Source organism: Pinus tabuliformis, chromosome J, assembly GCF_031772625.1.
Source record: "Pinus tabuliformis cultivar Carrire ecotype Pingquan chromosome J, CPIR1, whole genome shotgun sequence".
Classification (NCBI taxonomy): domain Eukaryota; kingdom Viridiplantae; phylum Streptophyta; class Pinopsida; order Pinales; family Pinaceae; genus Pinus; species Pinus tabuliformis.
In genome coordinates, this window is record NC_142295.1 from 129,592,525 (window position 1) to 129,615,190 (window position 22,666).

Genomic DNA, 22,666 nt, shown 5'->3' on the forward strand with positions numbered 1-22,666 from the left:
TTGCGAGAGACATGCGAGGTGATGATATATTCGAAATATTGAATAAGTTCACTGATATCTTGGTCAAGCGAGCAATCCTCCAACTTTTACTAATCTTTTCCCACTGGGACCCCTGGTTAAGATTTTTAATAGTATTAATGACCAAAGAAGAGTCGCCTTCCACCACCATTTTTGTCAACCCTTCCCTTTTGGCTATTATCAAACCATGTTTAACAACATCGAATTCATCTTCTTTGTTACTTGCCATGCCACAATCCGAAGCATATATTCGGACATCCTGGCCCCGTGAATCGCTGATGACCCCTCCAAAACCTGCATCACCAGGGTTATCTTTGGATGCCCCATCGAAGTTTAGCTTGAAAAAACCCTCAGGGGTCATGAGAAGCGAGAAGGAGATTAGCTAAGAGGCAAATTTAAGTTCCAATATGAAGGTGCAAGCATTTACTGGGATAAGTTGAGAGTAAACAATATTCGCGCTTCTTGGGGGTTGACCTTCCAATCATGAGAATGCCATTTCTCTGCTAGTATATATTCTCTTACATTTTGGAGTATTCCTTTCCAGATTTCCAAGTGTGACAGTTTCTGGTCCTTCAAAATCCTTATGTTCCTTTCCTTCCATACTGCCCATAAAAGAAAGCCGAGAGATAGACACCGGGCTCAATTTACCATCAGATTGGAAGAGATTTTTTTCCTCCAACTCCCAATGGTGGATTTGATACTGGTATTATCTGGTCTAGATGACCAAAAAGAGTATTTATATTTTGCCAGAGTCGGGCTACAAAGGGGCATATATTCAGGAGATGCTCTATGGTTTCAGTCTGAGAGGCACACATATTGCAAAAAGAGGGCCCATGGATTTCTCTCTTCTGTAATTCGTCCCAGGTGAGAATCCTGCCACTGCACACTAGCCATAGGAAATACATTACTTTCGGCCAAAATTGTCCCATCCATATTTTCCTCCAGAGTGGATTGTATTGATCTGGATGTTCCTCTAATGCTAGTTGGTACGCTTATTTTATGGTGAACATACCTTTAGTTTTATAGCCCCACCTGAGAATGTCATGTCCTTCTAACGATGCAATTCTTCTAGTGTGAAACTCAGAATCAAACACATCCCATTGATTTGAGTCAGGAGGGTTGTTCCAGTCTTGTTTCGTTTTCCACTGTCTCCATTGATTCCTGGGGGTCGGGTCCCAAAACTAATTAACCATCAAATTGTGGGATTTATTAGTGAAAAGGAAGATCTTCACCAAATCTTGGCGACTCAATAGTTTTTCCCATTGTTGCCATGAATCTGGCCAGAATAGAGCACTCCTCCCATCTCTGATTTCCCAGAATGTATGGTTGCAAATTAACTCTTTATTATCAGAAGCTAAGTTCCAAATTGATGATCCTCTTGGAGTTCCCTACATTCTCAGTATTTCCTCTATAGTTGAAGGCATGTTATATTTTTGGCCCCAGATGACCTTCCAGAGATCAGTTACACCTTTAATCCATTGCCACCCCCTCCCCCCCCCCCCATCCCTTGGTTTAGTAGAAAGGGATCCTGAGGACCTAACCCCCTGCCATTTTAGGTTTAGTCAACTGATTGCATGAAAGGAGTGCCCATTTTTTAGCTTCCTGAGTCCCCTACCATAGGAAGTTTTTGAAGATAGTTGTCATATCAGAGCAAGCAGTTTTAGGAGTAGCTAGACCCAAGAGTTGATATATTGGGATCGATTGTAGCACAACCTTAAGTAAAACCACCCTCCCAACAATGTTTAGGGATCAGAAAGACCAATTTTGAAGCCGAGATTGGATTCGCTCAAGGATGGTTTTCCAACAGGAAATCCTAAGAAATTTAGTCACTAGGGGAATTCCCATGTATTTTGACAAAAGGGAGCCAATGTGAAATCCCATAATCCTGGCCATGAAAGATTGGGAAGGAATCGGGGTGTTGAAGAAAAAGATATTGGATTTCTCATTACTTATCTGAGTACCAGAATCTTGCATAAAGTCTTGCAGTATGGCTTTTAGAGCCCTGGATTCCTAAAGGGAGACTTGACATAATAACATTATATCATCCACAAATTGTTGGTGGGATAAGGGAAGATCATTGCCCCATAGATGAATTCCTTTTAAATGGCCAACTTGAATAACTGATTTTATATATCTTCCCAGCCCTTCCGCAGCCAGAATGAAGAGGAAGCGTGAAATAGGATCACCTTAACGGAGGCCTCTGGATGCATTGAAGGTGTGGGAGGGAGAGCCATTAATGAGGATCGAGAATACTAGGGAGGAAATGAGAGAATAAATCCATTGGATCCATCGCTGGTCAAATCCAAAGGCTTTCACTATGTTCATAAAAAAGGACCAACTCAAGCAATCATAGGCTTTGGATAAGTCCAATTTTATCATCACACCCTTTGATTTAAGGCTCTTGAGAGAGTGAATTGCCTCCTGGATAGTGACAATCCCATCCATAATTTGGCGGCCTTGGACAAACCTATTTGCTCAGGGGAAATCAGGGCAGGAAGAAAGGGTTTAAGACAATTGACCATAATGGTGGAGATAATTTTATATATGATATTACATAGAGAAATAGGTATGAATCCCTGAGGGTCTTCAGAATGAGTATTTTTTGGAATCAGGGCTATAAAACTAGAATTCAGAGATGGATGTACCTTCCGAGATAGCCGAGATTCTTCAACCATTTCCAAGATATCCTTACCCAAAATAGGCTAGGCCACTTGAAAGAATTCTGTATTGAAGCCATCAGGTCCCAGGGGTCAAATCTACATCACTTATCAATAAAGTTTTCATCTTCAAATGTTAGTATTGAAGTGGAAAAGGCTCAAATATTTATCTATTTTTGTAGATTTTCTTATAAGGCATGTATAATGTACTTTTCTTTTTCAAAAATTCAACTTTAGTTTTATTTTTCATAAATTAAAAATTAAAATAAATCTAAATCCGTATATATGCTCTCTGCATGTACATGATACATCTATTATTATAACTAAGCAAAGTTCCTTGGTAATGATATGTTTGTTCATGCATGCAACATTGAGTAAGATATAAATATAAAAGTAACTTAACTTGCAAACTTGATAACTTGTAAATGAAACAAATAAATCCATTCTAACTACATTCATCAAAACTAATGTAACATTGATAGAATATAACATCAAATCCACATCATGAATTTAAAAGTCAATGAAGACATTGTCATACACACAAGTTCAAATTCATGTATTTGTATTCCAAATTTGTCTAGCTATACATTTTTCTTTTCTACAAAATGGAACTTCATTCCCAACATAGATAATGGAAGTTCATGCCCATGAATGACATTATGGAAAAGCGGCCTCATGAATGATCTAGAAATTGGGTGTATAAGTCACCATCGCCACTCTTGGCACTCCCAAGTGCATTTCCAAATTGGTATTGCTGCAAAAATTCAATAACCAATTAGTTGTAAAATCCAAAATTAATATAATCAATTTCATTAATTAATGATAAGTTTTTGATCAACTACTCATTCTCACCATGAAGATCTAAGGCAATGGAGAAGACTGCCCTTCCTAGGTAGATGGTGGAGCACTTGGTGATGGATATAGACATGGTTCAGGGGTGACTGATAAAGGCATGGTGAGAGAAAAATAGGAAAAATTTAGTGGGTTTGGGCAATGATACATCCCCATCGGTTGTACGATAGTGGGAATAACCCTAGGGTGAGGGATCACCCTAGCCAAGGAAATTGGAATGTTAAGGGTGGATGATTGGAACAATGAGAAGGGTGGATGGTTAAAGGGTAGGGATGTGTTATAGACATATTTGGGCACTGCAACCCCAATCTCATATGTCCATAAACCAAGGGCTTCTAAGCCCATAAAAGTGTTGTTTCATACCCTAAAGGAGCAAGGTTAGTTGATTACATCATCTCCCAAAAGTTCCCCCTGAAAAACTACTCAGAACTGGTCAAGACAGGACCATACAGATTGCTCAGTGCTAAGGGTGCGATGCATCTCACTTGCCACATGCGAAAAGTGTGATGCATACTGAAAAGCCCTTCTGTAGGGTGCGATGAACGAGAGCAAACAAATAGCAGAGGTAGTTGGCTAGGTGGAAACCCAGAGAATCTTCTAGAAACTGCCCATTTGATAATTGCCTCTCTGAATTCGCCCAGGGATGAGTAAGAGATCGTGAATCTCCAAGTGGAACCAAGAACTATCAGAGAGAGGACACTAATCAAAATCCCAGAAGCTGACTCACCCACCTGCAAACATCTATATATGGATCCCTCATCCTAGAGATCCAAAGGCTGGAATTTTGTATTTTGTAAGGAAGTGTTGTTGGTTTCTCTGTGCAACATAGTATTGTTGGGTGATCTAAGCTTTTCATGAGGTGAAGAGGGCTTTCATGCTGGGAGGATGGCGTTGGGTCAGACCAATGGGTTGTAATCCTCTCTTCTACTACTTCTATCAATAAGGCTATTTGAGTTTTCCTCCTATTCTTGTATATCTCTGAATATTGTATTGATATATGCATTTGTATGGTTAATATACATCTGATCCTATATTGTTTATGGTTATAGATCTCTATGCTTTGATGGCATTATGTTGCTTTGACTCTACAAGTGTTCCTTGAAGCGGGACAAGTAAGGAAGGAGTGGCGAAACTCTGTCAAAGGAGGGAGGAAACAAGCAAGGAGCCAAGCGAAAGACTGAGGTTGGTACTCTCTGCTTCTCTCTCATCTATCTCTCATAAAGGAAAACAAAAGTAACTTTAGATTGTTTGTTTCTAAGATAGCTACCCGTCTTAGTGGGACTAGCAGCTCTGAATGGACACTAGTTTTCCCGGCAACAAAATGGTGACTCCGCTGGGGAGCGAATAGCTTGTTTGCTTGTTTCTATTTGTTTTGTTTATAAATAATAGACGGAGCCTGAAGTTAAGCCAGCTAGCCTTCGAACTGCATTTGCTATGCAAGTGCAAAGTAGATCAATGTTGCTTCAATCAATCTCCAGGTTTGTTTATGAACTAAACAACTGACTTGAAAACATCCTAAGTGCCCTGGTGGTAGCTCAAGTAACCTCATTAGATCAGCCCCTATACTTTGTGTTTACTGCCTATCATTAGCTCCGCCTAAACCCCTGAACTCAGTTGCAAACTGTGAGCAAAAACCAAGCCCAGTCTTCTCCCTGGACCATCACATTGTCTCCCATTCGCAGTCTGGATGCATTGCACCTCCGGTGTGTTGTAGGTGAGATGCATCCCTGTTTCCCTGTGTTATAGGTGCGATGATCAAATAACACTGTTTCTTCCTCCAGATTTTGGTTTTTTCTTCATTGTCTTCAGCTTTATTCAATAGTTTTGTTGTCTGTGATCAATCTATCACTGTTGAAACTCTCTTCCTTTGCATTATTTAGCCTCCATTGATAAAGAAATTGTAAATGTTTTTATGTATTTTTCGTCATTTACAGTTCTCTTTTGCAAACAGTAGCTTAATAGAATTGTCGTTTGTTGATTTGAAAGTGTCGCAAGTGTCGTTTTCAATCAAAGAAAAGAGTCTTCCTCTTGTTGATAGTCGATTACACTTTTGCCATTGTATTTGATTTGAATTAATAGTATTTCTAGTGTCGAAAGAAATTTTAAATTCGAAATCGCAAAGTGTCATCTTAGCCTTCCTTTTGTTTTTCGAAAATAAAATTGTTAGTACTGTCGCTTTGAAAGAAGAATAGTTCAAATCTGTACTTAGCATTCTTTTTGTCATTCACACATTAAGAAAGCGGAAAACAAATACATGCATGTGCATTTGCATTTAGACTACTTGTGGAAGTTGATTTAGGACAGTGCATCTTAGTGTGTGCTCTCTGCTCTATGTTGAAAGAATTTTACTTCTCTTTCCTTAATAGCTAGGATTTTCATTGCAAAAAGAAAGTAAACGTCTGTTTATCATCTTAGATTGCATATTTAGGAATTGTATATCTACATCACGTGGTGAACCTTAAAGGCAAACTTCTTAAGAAAGATCAACTGTAAAATAAATTTCAATGAACATAAAAATGCTTTGGAACCTAACGCACAACATCTATAAGTCTAAGCTAGAGACATATTCTGGCGTCGTAAAACCTGGTAACTATCGCTTTCATCGTAGGTTGGGTGATTCCTCCTCTTTGAGACAACAAGTGCCAGTACGGACTTGTGCTCCCACATACCGTCGAGTAGATATTGGGATACCACAATAGGCTATATCCTTTATCCTTAGGAAGCCGTGTCTGCCGCCTTATCGATCGCAATGCACTGAACATAGCATTCGGGAAGATTGACTGCCGTACCGTAAAAAGTATTCTGCAGTTTTGCGATTGGTTTGGTAATCCCTCTGTCTAGATTTCCAGAGTAGTAATTTTCGTTCATTTTCAGACTCCTTAAAATAAAAGATCCATCGGAGCACTTGTCACTTCAAGCTCATTAAAAATCGAAGGCGACTAGAGTCATCTTTAGCTTTTTCTCGACTCTTAAAAATTAAAAAAGCAAGTTGTGTCAAAGCATCATAAAATTCATTTAATTCGGAATAACTTTTTCCCCTTTTTATTTTGAGTTGATCAAGTAATCCGCAATCGGGGAAGAAAGTCATTCAAAACCCCGTCATTCGCGGAGACTGGCAAGTCAACCGTCTTTGACTCCGGAAACAAAACCATTCCGGGCCAAGTGAACTCGTTTAACTGGGTCAAAGTCTCCTGGTTTGTTTGAAACTTGTGTTTCAACATCCTCAGAGACTCCAGTTACTCCAACTATTTCTGGTATCCCTGCCTCTACAGAAGAAGTTCCGCAGTTACAAGAGGACATTAGAACTGATCCTAGTGTAACGATAAACACTTCTATTCCTGAACCAACTCCATCTAAGACTGATTCGGAAGGTGTCACCCCTTCAGCATCTGTCGCTGTCGAATTTATACCTTCTTCGGCACCAAAAATCTTTTACGGACCTGACGGTCTTCCTCTTCCACCTGGGTTGATTGCTATAGAAGAGATTGTGGAGGATCTTCCATCCAGCACCCCATTGCATTTTGGAACTAGGATCCTCCTATATCCTTCTACGGCAAAAGTTAGTGATCCTTCATCGCAAGTTCCTGTAGAATCACTAGGAAATCTGTTGGATAGACTCGATATGTCTGAACAGCCATTGACATCTAGGACTGTGTCATTTGACACAGCAGCAACAGAACCTCTTGCCGCCACTCTGACCATGTTCGCTGGTATACCATCTCTCCCAACTAGCTCTCAACCACTAGATGAAGTCCACCCAGGGATTGTTTCGACAGTATGGTTTATTCTCGTTTGTTCGTCCGGAATAATATCTGGAATTTCTTATGTTGAGTCTCATCAAATTGATCCTTCGCAACAGTATCAATTTGGGCAGTCCAGTCTCCAGAGGCCAATCTTTCCTTTGAACACTAGATTGCCACCATATGGGGGGCAATATACCCTTTCATTGTTCCCTCCGAGAGAACAACCATATGAGAGTTCATAATAGAATTCAGGTCAAGCTGGAATCACAACCAGTAGTTGGGTGCCAATACTGCCTCAACAGCTAAGAGTTGTATATTCAATGCAACCAAGTCTACCTATGTCAAATATCCCCACTACACTGGCTATTGTGACGGTGTCGCAAGTACAAGCGTTGCCTGTTGTATGTCAACCTCAAGTTTCTCAAGTCGTAATACAACAACCTCTTGTCTCCACGACACAACCACAATCGTCGATTAGTGACTCCTTAACTGGAGCGGCTTAGGCTCAAACAGGTACTATTACCCCTCATCTTGGTCAAACATCCAGTATTGGACAACAGCAAATGGCTTCACAACCATGGCTGGTGCAATATCAACAACCGTAATTCCAAAAAGCTTACTGAGGACCTGAGCAACAAAGATTTGCTGGTAATGGGCAGCCGTATATTCAAAATGGTCACCATTAATCATATCATAATGGTTATGCCCATTAACCTTATCAAAGTTATCAACATCAAGTACATTATGCTGATATGCAAAGGCCCACTGCTCAGGCGATCCCATCTTATCCTGGGTATGCTTCACCAAACCTGAATCAACAGTTGCCTTCGTTGCGACTTTAGAGTTACCAGATCTAAATCGGCTAACAAACTATCCAATTGCTTATGCCCCTTGGTGGACGGTGATTCCTCATAAACTTCCATCAGATATTCCTAAATTCAATGGAAATTCGGGTGAAGATCTGTCGAATCATGTGATGACCTTTCATCTGTTGTGTTCGTCCAACACTCTCAATGATGATTCGATTAGGCTTCACCTTTTTTAGCTAACGTTAACTGGCCCGGCAACAAAATGGTACATCGAATTGCCTAGAGATTCATTCGATAACTTCAGCGCCCTTGCCACCACCTTTTTAACCCATTTTCAGTTACCAATAAGGTACGAAATAGGAATGGAGCTTCTTACCAATTTCAAGAAAATGACAGCCACTCACATATTTGATCATATTCATGAGTGGTGACGTCATCATAGAATGGTGAAAACATATGTTCCTAATCAGCTGCTAGCTGAATGGTTTATTAAGTCATTGTTACCTTCTATTACAGAAGATGTGGCTAAGGGGGGGTTGTCACTAATTAGCAAGTGATTGCTCGTGCGTAATATCTAGACTTGATCTATACTCAGTCTGGCACGCTCTATGACAAAATCCCTGATGCTCCTAGACCAGAGTTTTCTGTTCCTCGTCCTCCTAAATCAAACAAAGACTCTCATGCCGGTGATGGTGTGATAGGTACAACTAGCATGAAAACCGTAAAGTCTACATCTAAGAAAGCCCGTACGGTTTCTAGTTAAAATGCAAATCAAGAACTTCTTGCCTCAAAGGTTATTGTCGTGTCAACCGACAAAGGCAAAGAACTGAAGCAACCAGGGGGCAAGAAGAAAGGGAAAAGCAAAAAGAAGAAATAGGATGATTCGTCTCCTGAAAATCTTCTACAAACCCTTCTGGGCAAAAGAAACCCGGTCATCCATGCTTTATATGCGATGAGGATCATTGGACGAAACACTGTCCGCATAAAGCTGAGATTAAAAAATTCTTCAAGAACTCAAAAACCTCAGCGGTATTGACTAATCCATTTCCAAACCCAGAAACCAATCTGGTTGCTTGCGACAATGCTTCCCCATCCCAAGTTCTTATGTTGTCCATTTCAAAACAACAAAATGATGCTTTGATATCAACAAGGAATAAAGATTACGAGAATCCACAGCTATCGAACAACAAGGTTATTGATCAACCTAGTAGTTCGACAACGACTTCGACCGAAGTTGTTCCACCTATCATTCCTGAGCTAACGATAAAGCCGCCAAAGGGAGTAGTACACAAATCAATATTTAATCCTTGTGCCAGAGCAGCACAATTATAATATAGTAGAGGACCTGGCCCAATCGCCATCCGCTATGTCGACACTTGAAGTACTGCAAAATTTCCCCTCCTAAAAGTAGGCTCTATTATCAGCAATAGGTGGGATTGACCCAACGGATTCCAATCTGTGGCCTTTAATCATAAAGGATATGAACCTCAGTTACCAGCTCAACTCACTTTCCTCATTCAAGTGAAAGCCCTCAACAAAACTGTTCATCGAACAATTATTGATGAGGGGGCATCTACATGTATTATGTCAATGAGTTGCTGGAAAACTTTAGGCTTACCACCCTTGTCATGATCGTCAACGACATTAAAAGCATTTGATGGCCGGACATACACCCCATATGTGATTTTAAGTAACTTGCAAGTAGAACTGGGGGGCAAAACAGTAGAAATTGATGTCGAAGTTATTGATTGAAACCTTGATTACAACATCCTACTGGGAAGGCCCTGGATTTATGCTATGGCTGTTGTTGTGTCAAAATACTTTAGGAAGATTGCATTTCCTTTTCAAGGAGGAATTACAATCGTTGATCAACAAACCTTCCTCCCCAACAATTCACAAGTTACGGGAAGCATTCCATTGATCCATGGAAGTTCTCAATCACTTCAAACTATCAGAGTAGGTCTCCTAAAAGACCCTTTCTTAATGGGTACTTTTACCCTCCCGCCTCCAAGTAATCTGGTGGAAGTGCCCACAATGCAAACCTGTCATATGATATCTTCTACATCATCAAAGATTAAGAAGAGCTCTGACCATTTTGATAGTGTGGATCATTGCGATGTATTACCCCCAAGCCCTACCATACCTACATCATTTGACGATCAATTCAGTGATGTTGTACATTATGTACTGGGGGCATTGAAACCAAATCTTTCCTTCGTGATCCCTTATGAGTTGTGATCAAAGGTCGCCAGAGGATAGTTCGTTGACTGGTGTCAACCTCGTTAAAAAATGAAACCAAGGACCTGAGCAGAATTCCTTGTCTTATGTCAAGCTCATTAAAAAATGAAACAAGGTTGAGCTAAGTTCCAAGTCAAGTCTTTCACTTGATCTCGAAAGTGAACCTTCATTCCATCCACCTCGTTGAATGCAATAAAGCTTGGGGGGCATGCACCTTGATTTGCGTCACTATGCTGGGGGCATGCGAACTTATAACAAGCACAGTTTTTCGTTTCAAGCTTGTGTAAACATGAAACTGAATCTGAGCATATGTTGTCACATGGTTCAAGCTCATTAAAAAATGAACCAGGCCATGAGCAGTTTTACACGAAGTTCAAGCTCGTTAAAAAATAAACCTAGCAATGAGCATATGTTCCACCATAGTTTAAGCTCATTAAAAAATGAACCCACTTTCAATAAATAACCATTGCGATTGCATAATTATCAACTTTTGAGCCTTGGTCGTGTTCTTACCATCATCTCCACTCTTTTTTAGCCGATCATATGCCTCCATTTGATTGTTTACCCCTTTTGAGGAACAACTGCGATGAGTGATTCTATTAGCCATCTTCTTTACACTGACGTGATTAAAAAGTTCCAAACCTTACCTGGAACTAGCTGCTATTCGAAAATACCAATTGTTGCTCAGAAAACGAGTCTACTTTAAGCTCTTTTCATCTGACTCGTAAAATATGAAAAGATTGCCAAGCAATTGGCCTCTCCATCTCATTAAAGTGATTGGAAGTGCCATCCCTTTTCTAGATTTTAATATTTTTGGACCTGAGGGATCATTGCACAAAAAGATTGAGCGCTTGCCTTGTTTGGCTCGTTAAAACTATCGAAAAGTCATCCCTTTTGTATTATTTTATACTTTTTCGGACTTAAGGGATTATATTACGAAAAAGGAATATTGGAGTTTCCTTTCCGTCTCTTTTCAGACTCTCTAAAATTGAAAAGAACCGAGTTATCTTTGTCATTAAACTCGTTAAAACAATAGCGAAAAACTTTTCCATGCAGACAAGAGCGAGTTTCACTGTCGCTAGGCTTGTTAAAACATAGCGACGGGTTTGCCTGAAGGGAAAATTATAGAACAAGCATATGTTATCCTCCTCAAGCTTGACAAAAATAAAGAGGTACTGGTCAGCAATGACTGGGGAAAAATGGGAAGAAAACTTGAAGAAACTTTATTGGTAGCAGGTCGCTCTTGAACATGACACTTTCACTCCGTCACCATGATTGAGTCGGGTTGGGTTATTCCGTTCACCGGTCATATTTCCATTGGTCCTCTATACCATCCATCTTGGGGTTAATGCTACCAATCCATTTCAGTGTCACCGATATGTTCAAGAGAAGTCGCTCAGAGAATTCACCAACCCAACTTATGTCTCATCCACTGCAATACCTTCACGCTTCATTCTTTCATGACCGCCACCCTGAACCTTGTATCATCAGATCGTTTTCACCTCCACAAAATCATTTGCTCTGTTTCATGTCGTAGATGTGGGATTCATTAAGGCCCTCCTACGACGGGTCACTTCTTGTCGACATCAGCTCATTATCCAAGAAGTCAACTTAGGAACAACCCTTTCAGTACTTTGAAGCTTGCATGCCTCAATGACAAGTTTCTCACTTCCGGCGACAGGTTTACATCAATGGCCTTCGACCGAAATATTTTTTGTGGTGTTTGACATCGACTCATGTATTCACACCACGTGAATTGTACTGTAGTACCTTGAGGGCCATTATCATTATCAGTGATTCCTCTCGCGCCTGTTAACAGCTTACATCATTGGCTGGTAATCAGGAAATGTCTTTCCATGTTCGATGTCAGAACATCCTTTCACATGGATCAACTTGTACTTCGGGCGAAGATTGAACGAGTTTGAAGACCCTGGATCTAGTTTCATCCATCTGGGCTGTGATATATTCAGTAAAATAAAGACATCAAATGTACATCATAGCTGCACAGATAATCATCCAAGCTAAGGGATGATGGCTCTACCAGAATCATCAGTCTGCCATACAGACGGTTATCTGTCCAATGTACATGAAAATGAATTTATAAAGCTGAGCATGGGAATGCCCGCCTCAACTAGATCATGAAAATATTATGAAGATAATGTATTGTATTGTATCTTATTACAGGTCACTTTCCAGTTCGAAAAACCTTGGATCCTCATGATAAAGCATTTCACCCAACATCAGAAGATTTACGACCTCATGCTTTAGGGGGAAACTGCTATAGAAATATTTGGGCACAACAACCCCAATCTCATATGTCCATAAACCAAGGGCTTCTAAGCCCCTAAAAGTGTTGTTTCATACCCTAAAGGAGCAAGGTCAGCTGATTACATCATCTAGCAAAAGTTCTCCCTGAAAAACTACTCAGAACTGGTCAAAACAGGACCATACAGACTGCTCTGAGCTAAGGGTGCGATGCATCTTACCTGCCACATGCGAAAAGTGTGATGCATACTGAAAAGCCTTTCTGTAGGGTGCGATGAGCGAGAGCAAACAAATGGCAGAGGCAGTTGGCTAGGTGGAAACCCAGAGAATCTTCTAGAAACTGCCCATTTGATAATTGCCTCTCTGAATTTGCCCAGGGATGAGTAAGAGATCGTGAATCTCCAAGTGGAACCAAGAAATATCAGAGAGAGGACACTAATCAAAATCCCAGAAGCTGAGTCACCCACCTGCAAACATCTATATATGGATCCCTCATCCTAGAGATCCAAAGGCTGGAATTTTGTATTTTGTAAGGAAGTGTTGTTGGTTTCTCTGTGCAACATAGTATTGTTGGGTGATCTAAGCTTTTCATGAGGTGAAGAGGGTTTTCATGCTGGGAGGATGGCGCTGGGTCAGACCAATGGGTTGTAATCCTTTCTTCTACTACTTCTATCAATAAAGCTATTTGAGTTTTCCTCCATATTCTTGTATATCTCTGAATCTTGTATTGATATATGCATTTGTATGGTTAATATACATCTGATCCTATATTGTTTATGGTTATATATCTCTATGCTTTGATGGTATTATGCTGCTTTGACTCTACAAGTTTTCTTTGAAGCGGGACAAGTAAGGAAGGAGCAGCGAAGCTCTGTCAAAGGAGGGAGGAAACAAGCAAGGAGCCAAGCGAAAGACTGAGGTTGGTACTCTCTGCTTCTCTCTCATCTATCTCTCATAAAGGAAAACAAAAGTAACTTTAGTTTGTTTGTTTCTAAGATAGCTACCCGTCTTAGTGGGACTAGTAGCTCTGAATGGACACTAGTTTTCCCGATAACAGGATGGAAATTGGGAAGGTTTTTGGGGAGGTGGTTATAGGCATGGGAGAATTTTTGAAGGAAAAAGGTGGTGGGTGTGGCCAACAATACATCCCCATTGGTTGTACAATAGGGGGAAGCACCCTCGGGGAGGATATTTGGATGGTATTGATTGGAGAAGTGTTCCCAGTGCTATAGTTTCTTTCACCGACATGCTCATTAAATAATTTGAGTTGACAAGTTGGCCCGCCAACTGTAACAACAAAAAAAGTTCATATAGTTATGCCTATGCATTGCAAATGATAGTATATCATATTTCACATGAAAAAATGCATAACATCATATTTCCATACCATTTTTCTGTATAATAGAATGTTGCACTAACTCAAGCATGTGGTCCACATTTCTTTGTTGTTGAGAAGATAACTCCAGTTGTTCATTCATGCTCTTTTTTTTTGCATGAACTCGTCCAACCCTTTCAAATTGTAGTTTAGCTTTCCCTGCTTTTGACTTGCAACCACAATGCCTTTTCTTATTGACTGGGCTCAAGAAACTATGTTTTCTCTTGGTAGTGATCTTGGATGGAGTTATAGTATTGAAAAACATTCTGTTGTATTCTTGACATGCTTTGTCTACCAAGTTGTTTAATGCATATTCTTGTTCCAAATTTGTAGGTATTATGGATCTCAATTTCTCATGAGTTGATGAGTTAGCATGTTTCATCTCATCATCTTCAAATAACGCACTATCTAGTTGTACATTGGTCGATTCAACATTATATGAGAAATTATCTAAATCATCAATGCTTGTTTCATTATGATAATTTAGATTGGGAGGAGAATCAAAGCATGGCAGAAGCTTTGTTTGGATTTTTGGGCCCAATATAGGTGATTCATTCAAATCAAATAAAATTCTAGGAATTTCTGTAGTAGGATTAGGGACATTAGGCAATACATTTTCACCCAAACTAATGTTACTAGCCAGCATCTCAACTTTCAATATATGCTTACAAACGTTTCCATTTAGGGCCCACTTGCAATTACAGAAGTGTAGATTGGAGTCTTTATAAATGACGTTGTACCAAATATCACGAGTATTCTTATTTTGGCTACGAACCCAATAATTGTTGTTACTCTTTTCATCAGGCACACAATCTTCATTTGGGATTTGGTTAGCTCTACACTTGGATGAATTCAACTATTCCTCAATTTTATGGGTTGTATAAAACCAACTTCTTTTAAACGTTGCATATGATTGTAATATAATAGAGTTAGTATTAACCATCATAGCTATCTTAGAGCAATAGTAATGAAGAGTCTTAAGTTTCTTGTTTAGGTCCTAATGGCTTCTAGCAAGAAGAACGATATCATCAACGTAGAGGAGAAGAGTGATGGTAATACTAGCAAGCTCAGTTCCTTTGCACCCCTCGATTTCCAAACACTACTCTAACCTATCGATGTAAATAACAAAAAGGGTAGGGAAAGGGGGCACTCTTTCTTAACCTCGATATTGAATTTAATATCTTTATACCACCCTTCGGTGATTTTAATATTGGCAACAACCATCTCGTAGAGGCGAATCATAACAATCTTTAACTTAGGAGGAATAATTATGATCTCATCAAGTCTTTTCCATATCTTATATTGAGGAATAGTGTCGAAGGATTTTCTAAAGTCCACAAAGTAACAAAATATACCATCTTTACTATTGCAACATTCCTCGGCAATGATCCTGAGTGACGAGGTGGTCTATAGTCGAGTGGTATCTCCTAAAACCAGCTTTCCCTTTAGCTCTTTTACTGTTCCTTTCAAGCCAATGTCTAATTTTCTTTTCCAAAATGAGACCATAAAGCTAAGCTAAGATGTGGCTAATCATAATGGTCATGTAATTAGCGGGAAAGGTTTTGTCCCCATTTTTAAAGATAGGCACAATAATGCTTTATGTCCAAGGTTTAGGGAAGCCATTCTTTACAACCAAATTGAAAAGCTTGTGGAGATGAGGAATGAGGATAGATCTTACGAACTTTAAGAATTCAGCTTGGTATCCTTAAATGTCTTTAGCTTCCCCCTAGCAAGATTATTAATCCCAGACTCAACACCCTCAAGAGAAAAGATATCTTCCTTAATAGGAGTGATAATGATGTTTCTCATGGTGTCCAGGGAGTCATACAATGTCTTAAGATAGATGTCCCACTTTTCTTGAGTCCTCAAGAGAAAAGATATCTTCCTTAATATGAGGGCTAATGATGTTGCCCATGGTGTCTGGGGAGTCATACAATGTCTTAAGAAATATGTTCCACTTTTATAAGGGGATCGAATGATTATCTTTAGATTTACGAACAAGCACTATCCGCCAAAATTTTTTGGGTGCAAATTTAGAAAGGTGAATAAGATGCTCTTGTCTCTTATTAATATATGACTGCTTCTTCTCTTTAATGAGGGCTTTGTATATACTAATATTTCAAAGCTTTACAGTTTCATTAGGAGTGTCGTGAACATGTGGCTCCCAATGAACTATCAAGAGGGCTAATCTAGCCCTAGCCGACCTGCTCTCCTTGACAAATTAACCCACAACCACATATAAAAATTCACAACTCCATTTTGATATGTCATTTTTAAGTGCTTGAAGTGGCCCCTAGCTCCTCTATTCCTGCCCCTTCACCTCCCTGTGTCAAACCATGGTTTCTCTTAGTGGTTTCACACCCACAAGCTTGGGTACAAAACCCACAAGCTTGGGTACAAAGCCCATAGGCTTGGGTTCTTTATCCACAAGTCACTTTTGTGTGCTAGTTTTTCCAAAACCCACTGTCCTAGGGTTTGGAGTACCTCTCAAGCTACAAATATCAATGCTTCCTCTTAGTGAGGGAGGTACCTCCAACACTAGGAAGTCTCCATCAACTTCATCACCGACGACACTAGCCCATATGGCATCCATAACTGTAGTATACTTTGTAGAATTAACCTTGTAATATCAATAGTTCCTTTGTGTCATCTCATCTTAACCTGAAGACCTAAACACTTCCATAGGGCTACTCCCTCTAAAGCTAGACTCCCTCTGAGTTTACATGGTCTCCAATGACTTAATCTACTACTAACCTCATGTCCTACAAGGCCAGTCTAAGTTGCGGTGGAACATGTTCCATCATCAACCCAACTCAATCCTACTAGCACTCATCCTCCTGGATCAAACACCACTTGTGCACACCCTCCACTCTTAGATATGCAACATCATGATCTAATGAAGAAACTAGTCTGCCAATCTCCATTCCATCACATGAAGCAATCTCGATCAAACCAATATCATCCATGTCAAATAAATCCTCGAGCTTTCCCAAAAATCCATGGAAAGTCAGAGGAAGTTCATGATCAACCACCTACCCTACAAAAAATTGTTTTTCACCAGGTTCTCCACTAATCCACCAAAACTCCCAGTCAATCTCACTTCCATGCTATTCAAGACCACATCTCCATGACTTCATTTGAACCCTTTGCTCCATGCTTTAGATAATCTAGCTCCCTTTGAGCTGCTTCACAATGCACACTCTAATTCACTGGCCCTTCAAAGTCGCTTTGATACTATGTTGTTTTTACGTGATACTAGAGTCTAGGATAGAATCTTAAATCATTGATGTTACCAATCCAAGTATCACAACAAGGCTACTTTGCATAGTATAATAATATACAATAGTAAATCAACACATGGACAAATATAGACAACTTTTTACAATTTTTTACAATCCAACTTTGTTATAGTAACAAACTAATAATAAAATAGTCTATGGTTCATGTGCCAGTGATAATTGCCCTCATACATCCACTGATATAAGAAAACAACAACTAGGGCTTGGTGTCAGTCCTTTGACAACCAATCTACCCTTACGAAGTACTTTGTCTTTCTAGCTGATGTACAACTCCTCACAACTCCCTTAGTCATACCTTGTACACATCTGCTTAGTCCTTTAAATCCCGATCTACAACAACTCTAATCTGCCTCTATCAATGAACCAACTCCATTAGGTAAATGAACTCAGCTCCAAATGCTCTCTACTTGATTTTTAATCCTTTAATTCATCAACACATTAAGACTCCTCTCGAGTTGTTCACGACTTCAATTGTGAACAACTCTCAACTTCTCACTGTTTCTCCTAAGTTATTTTGGGAATTTCTTCCCATTAGTGCCTTTTTGTGTTGCCCGATGAAGGACAATTAGGATTGGGGGGCTTCCCTCTATCACTATCGAATGTCCTTCTCCAAAAATGAACTTAGGGCATGGAGAACTGACCAACTTTTGTTGTAGATGTCCTTCTCCACAAGACAAATCTAGGGCTACAAACTGCTCCTAGCTGATCAAATTTGTGATCTCTTCTTCTGCCACTTCTAATAATATCTTATTCCTTCAAAAGACTTGTTCATTAGGGATTGAAGCAACCCTATACAACCCTCCATAAGTTGATTTTTATGCTACTCCAATTCTGCTTCTTCTAGTAGCCACCTTAGTCGATCAAGGTGCTACTCTAGGCCACACTTGGTCCACTCTCACACTGCCCTCCAATAATCCATGAGCATCCAATACAAATGTCCAATCTAGACTCTATCCTCTAGTAAAAAATCATCCTTAAACACATCATCAATACATACCTTAGGGTTGGTGTCTCTCTGCTATAGCCTCTACTCCTATTTAGGGCTTCCAACAACCTATTATCCCTCTCCAAAATGCTCTAACAACCTCCTAAATACTATGAACTTTCTCCCTTGTGCTATTGCTGCCATATTTTTCTATCTAAGGTCTTTCCATCCATTGTTTAGGCCTTTCGACCACCTTCTAACTGAGGTACAAGGCTATGACCCTCCTATCTAACTATTGTACAAGACTGCGACTCCTTTTAGAGATATGCCCACACACAAATATCATACCAATCTGCCCAAAATTACCTTGGATTGCACATAGAGTATCTCAGCCCCTCAAAATAGGAAATATGCCACCAAATATATGCACAAATAGACCCAAACTTGTCCCTCAAGTCTTTTCCTCCTCCACAGATCAAACACGACACTCAACAGTCACTAGAGATCACCCACAGATCCTTTAATCTTCACTAAAGTTTGCTTCTTAGATTTGTGGCCTAAAACATAATTTCTTCTTGTGATAAGGTGTATATGGAGTAGTCTTATGTGTTGTTATATCACACTTATTTTAGAACTCCTCAAATTCATTCCCAAATAATTCTCCATTGTTATCCATCCTCATTGCCTTTAGTTTCCTCTTTGTCTAATTATCCACAAGAGCCTTAAACTTTTAAATTTGTCAAACACTTCAGATTTATTCCTGACAAAATAAATTTATGTATTTCTTGAGAATTCATCTATAAATGAGACATAATGCATATAGTTTCCTAGTGATTGAACCAACACATTTCCGAACACAACATTATGCATCCACTACAATATTTATTTTTTCGCCATACTGCTAGAGGATAATATTACCTAATTATGTTTCTTGTATAAGAAATGCTCATATAAATCAAAATATAGAGAGTAATTATACATACATTCTACCATACCTTTACCATGTAGTGCTTGAAGGCCCTCTTTCTGGTATGTCCCAGTTTTTTATTCCATAGCATAGTCTTATTTCTCAATACTATAGGGTTTTTTCCTTCTTCAATTCAATTATGAGGAACAAAGGGATTGTTGCACCCATCACTAATAGCCCTTCTCAATATTTTATATAGAGTTCAAATCTTAACTCCTCTTGGTAATACCATTTCTCCTTGAACTATTCTATACATTTTATTTTCAAACATTGTTTTTACACCTGCATCACTCATCTTGATTATTGAAATCAAATATATCGTCAATACTGTGATGTGTAGAACACCAGAGAGTGTTTTAATCCTTCCATCCATGAGATTCAATGTGATTTTTCCTCATCTTATGGTTTTGGTTTTCGATAAATCTCCTAGGAAAATGTCATTTCCATCGTACCTTTCATATGCACAAACCACTCCTTGTGACGAGTCATATGAGAAGATTCAATTGAGTTAACCAACCATGCCTCAAGATCTACATGTGTGCATGAAAAGGGCAAGTACACATCCCCTACTTCATCTAAAGGTTTTTTCTTCTATAGAAGGAGTATCATAAGATCCTTTTCTTTATGTCTTCTTTTTTGCATCTCCAACATACCTTTACAAATTTTCTTGGAGATTATATCTTCCTCTAGATTTAGATCTCTTACTTGAGGAATTATTTTTGTTTCTATACTAATAAATCCCTACCAAATACTTAATAAAAATTGATTAGAAAATATACCAAAAAATAAAAAATAAAATAATGATTATTATTTTTTTTGTTGGCTTAATCCACAGGGACTTTGAGCCTTTAATCTAGTAATTTATATAATACTTTTGAATAGAATTATCACTAATTAAGCTACACTATAAAATAGTTAAATTACGTCAATATTTTAAATTTAAATGTAATTATATATATTATTCATAAATATTAAATGATCACATCTATGTGATAATTAGGTTGTTTAATATATATCCTTCATTATAATAAATTGATTTTTTTAAAATAATATTTTAACATAGTTTTAATAAAGTTAAGAATATTTTTAACTAAAAATTATTAATAATTAGATTTTGTATTATTTATATTTTATGATAATTTAAGAAATATTTAATAAAATTTTATTAAAAATTATAAATTAATTTAAAAATAAACAAAAAAAAATGTCAACGGGTTTTGGATATATGGTGATGTCTATGTTGTTAAGGTGCTCCTAGATATTTAAGACAATGATTCAATTCCCCACTCTATTCAAATGTTATTCTTGGATATGACCATGATATAGCCTCACCACTACCAAACTTTCAAAAAAAAATTAAACAATATAATACATTTTTTTTTAATAATACAAGCCTTCAAGAAGAAATTTCCCATGTTGAATGTGACATTTCACATGAGAAAAATTTCATTACTAACTCTAAGGTGCTTGCCAAAGTAGCAAGACAAGTTCCAAACATAGGCCACTCTTGGGGTCACCTCAATCATTATAGTTATTCTTTACTAACACCTCAAGTTGTTGTTCGGCTATGTGTTGGTGGATAGGAACACTTCCAAAGAAGAGATGCTTCTTTAGTTGAATGAATTATAGGTGTTAGTGCACTCGATGGACCAAAGCTGGAGAAAATTGAAGGTTGCCTTGACTTGCCCCCTGCTCTAGATTGTTCTCCAAGAGATTATGGGGATCCTATCCATGTGGAAGCCTCGGGCTCTAGAAAATATTGAATGTTAACTATGTTCTCTGGTTATTTACTATCAAGTCCTAGTTACTTTGTTTTTTTGCTTGAGTATAACCCTAGAGGCCACTTATTTCAAACAAAGTTTTTGGTTTTTTGGTACACTATTACTAAAAACTTTGTGTGGCTCTTAAAGAAAATGAAATTTTATGCCTCGCCTAGTTTCCCTACTGGAAGACCAAGACATATTTCAATTTATTATAGTTATTAGAAATAATGAAAAAACTTGTACTTAGAAAAAAATAATTACAAATAAGAAATAAATTACAATTAATTTTATTATGAGCTACATGTGTAATTCTTTGGGTGTTCAACCTTTAGTTGACATGTATCCATTTTATTGCATTGAGACACACATTCAATAGGCTAGTATGAGGAAAATGTATAATTTCTTTTGTGCTCAACCTTGAGATACTTCAGTACCTCAACCATAAATATTTCTAGATTCTGAACTCCTCTCCACAATTTTTTCTCCTTTAGAGTATTTCTAGTTTATCTCACTAGCATTGGATTTTAGTTAAACTCGAGTTTGTATGTATATAGGGTTCAAATTTGAATTCATCATTACCCTCTAAGAACCCTTTAGCCTCATAGAGGGGTATACAGGGGTATACAATTTTTCCCATATAAATCAAATTAAAATAAAAAGTTGCTTATCAAATTTGCAAAGAAAACCATTTCTAATTTTTTCACTTGAAGGATAAAATTTACTTTATAATATGTTTTACCCGTTATTATTTTTGTATTATATATATATATATATATATATATATATAAACAATTAGAAAAATGAATTCTAAGAATTTCTCTCCATATCTTGATAATTTATTATAGTTGTGTCTTAGTAATGGGAAATGAAGATCAAAACTTTGGTTGTGGTGAAATATTTTGTTATTCGTAGATAAAAACAATTTCAATTCGAATCAACACCTTAGCCTCTTAGTGTTTGGATTTAAAAATGCAAATTGTCTTACATCCTACTCTTTGATTGCATTTACTACTTTCTTAGCTTTCTTGCATTTATGAATATCACCAGCATGTTTTGTTTATGCCTATTTATTTTGAAGATATGACAACAAACACTTGAGATTAAAATTGATTAAATCGAGCTATGATTCCTTATTATCCCATTTTAAGTGTTCATTCATTTTTTGTTGATTAAAAATAATGTCAGTTCTATGTTCTTTTACAAATGGTGTCATGCATAGGAATGCACATGTGCACTAATCATTGACTCCATAATTCTTATGGAAAAATATTCTTGTAAGTTATATTTATTTTATGGAAAATTTTGTTGTTGTTGGTTTGGTTTTAAATAGTTGTTTTTTTCTTTTCTTTATTGGAAATTACAATGATATCTATAAAATAATACTCTATCTTTATTTTTATTTTTATTTTTTTAAACTCATTGCAATTATGTGAATAATTGAGTCTTGTAAGAAAGAAAAACAATTTCATTGTATTGAGGAATGATATCCATATTAGATGAAAAGGTAAATGATTCTACTAAATTTCCTCCATATGGTTCCTATATATATTATAAGTAAATGATCCAATGAAATTCTCCCCATTTGATTCATGTGTAGAGCTTAAGTAAATATATATGATTTCTATATGAATTGTAATACAAGTGAACCAATGTCATCTATATACACTCCTTGAAATGTACTTAAAGTTTATGTTTTAAAGATCCTTGAAATGTATTTAAGGTTCATATTTTAAGGAAGATTTGTAGATCTTCACA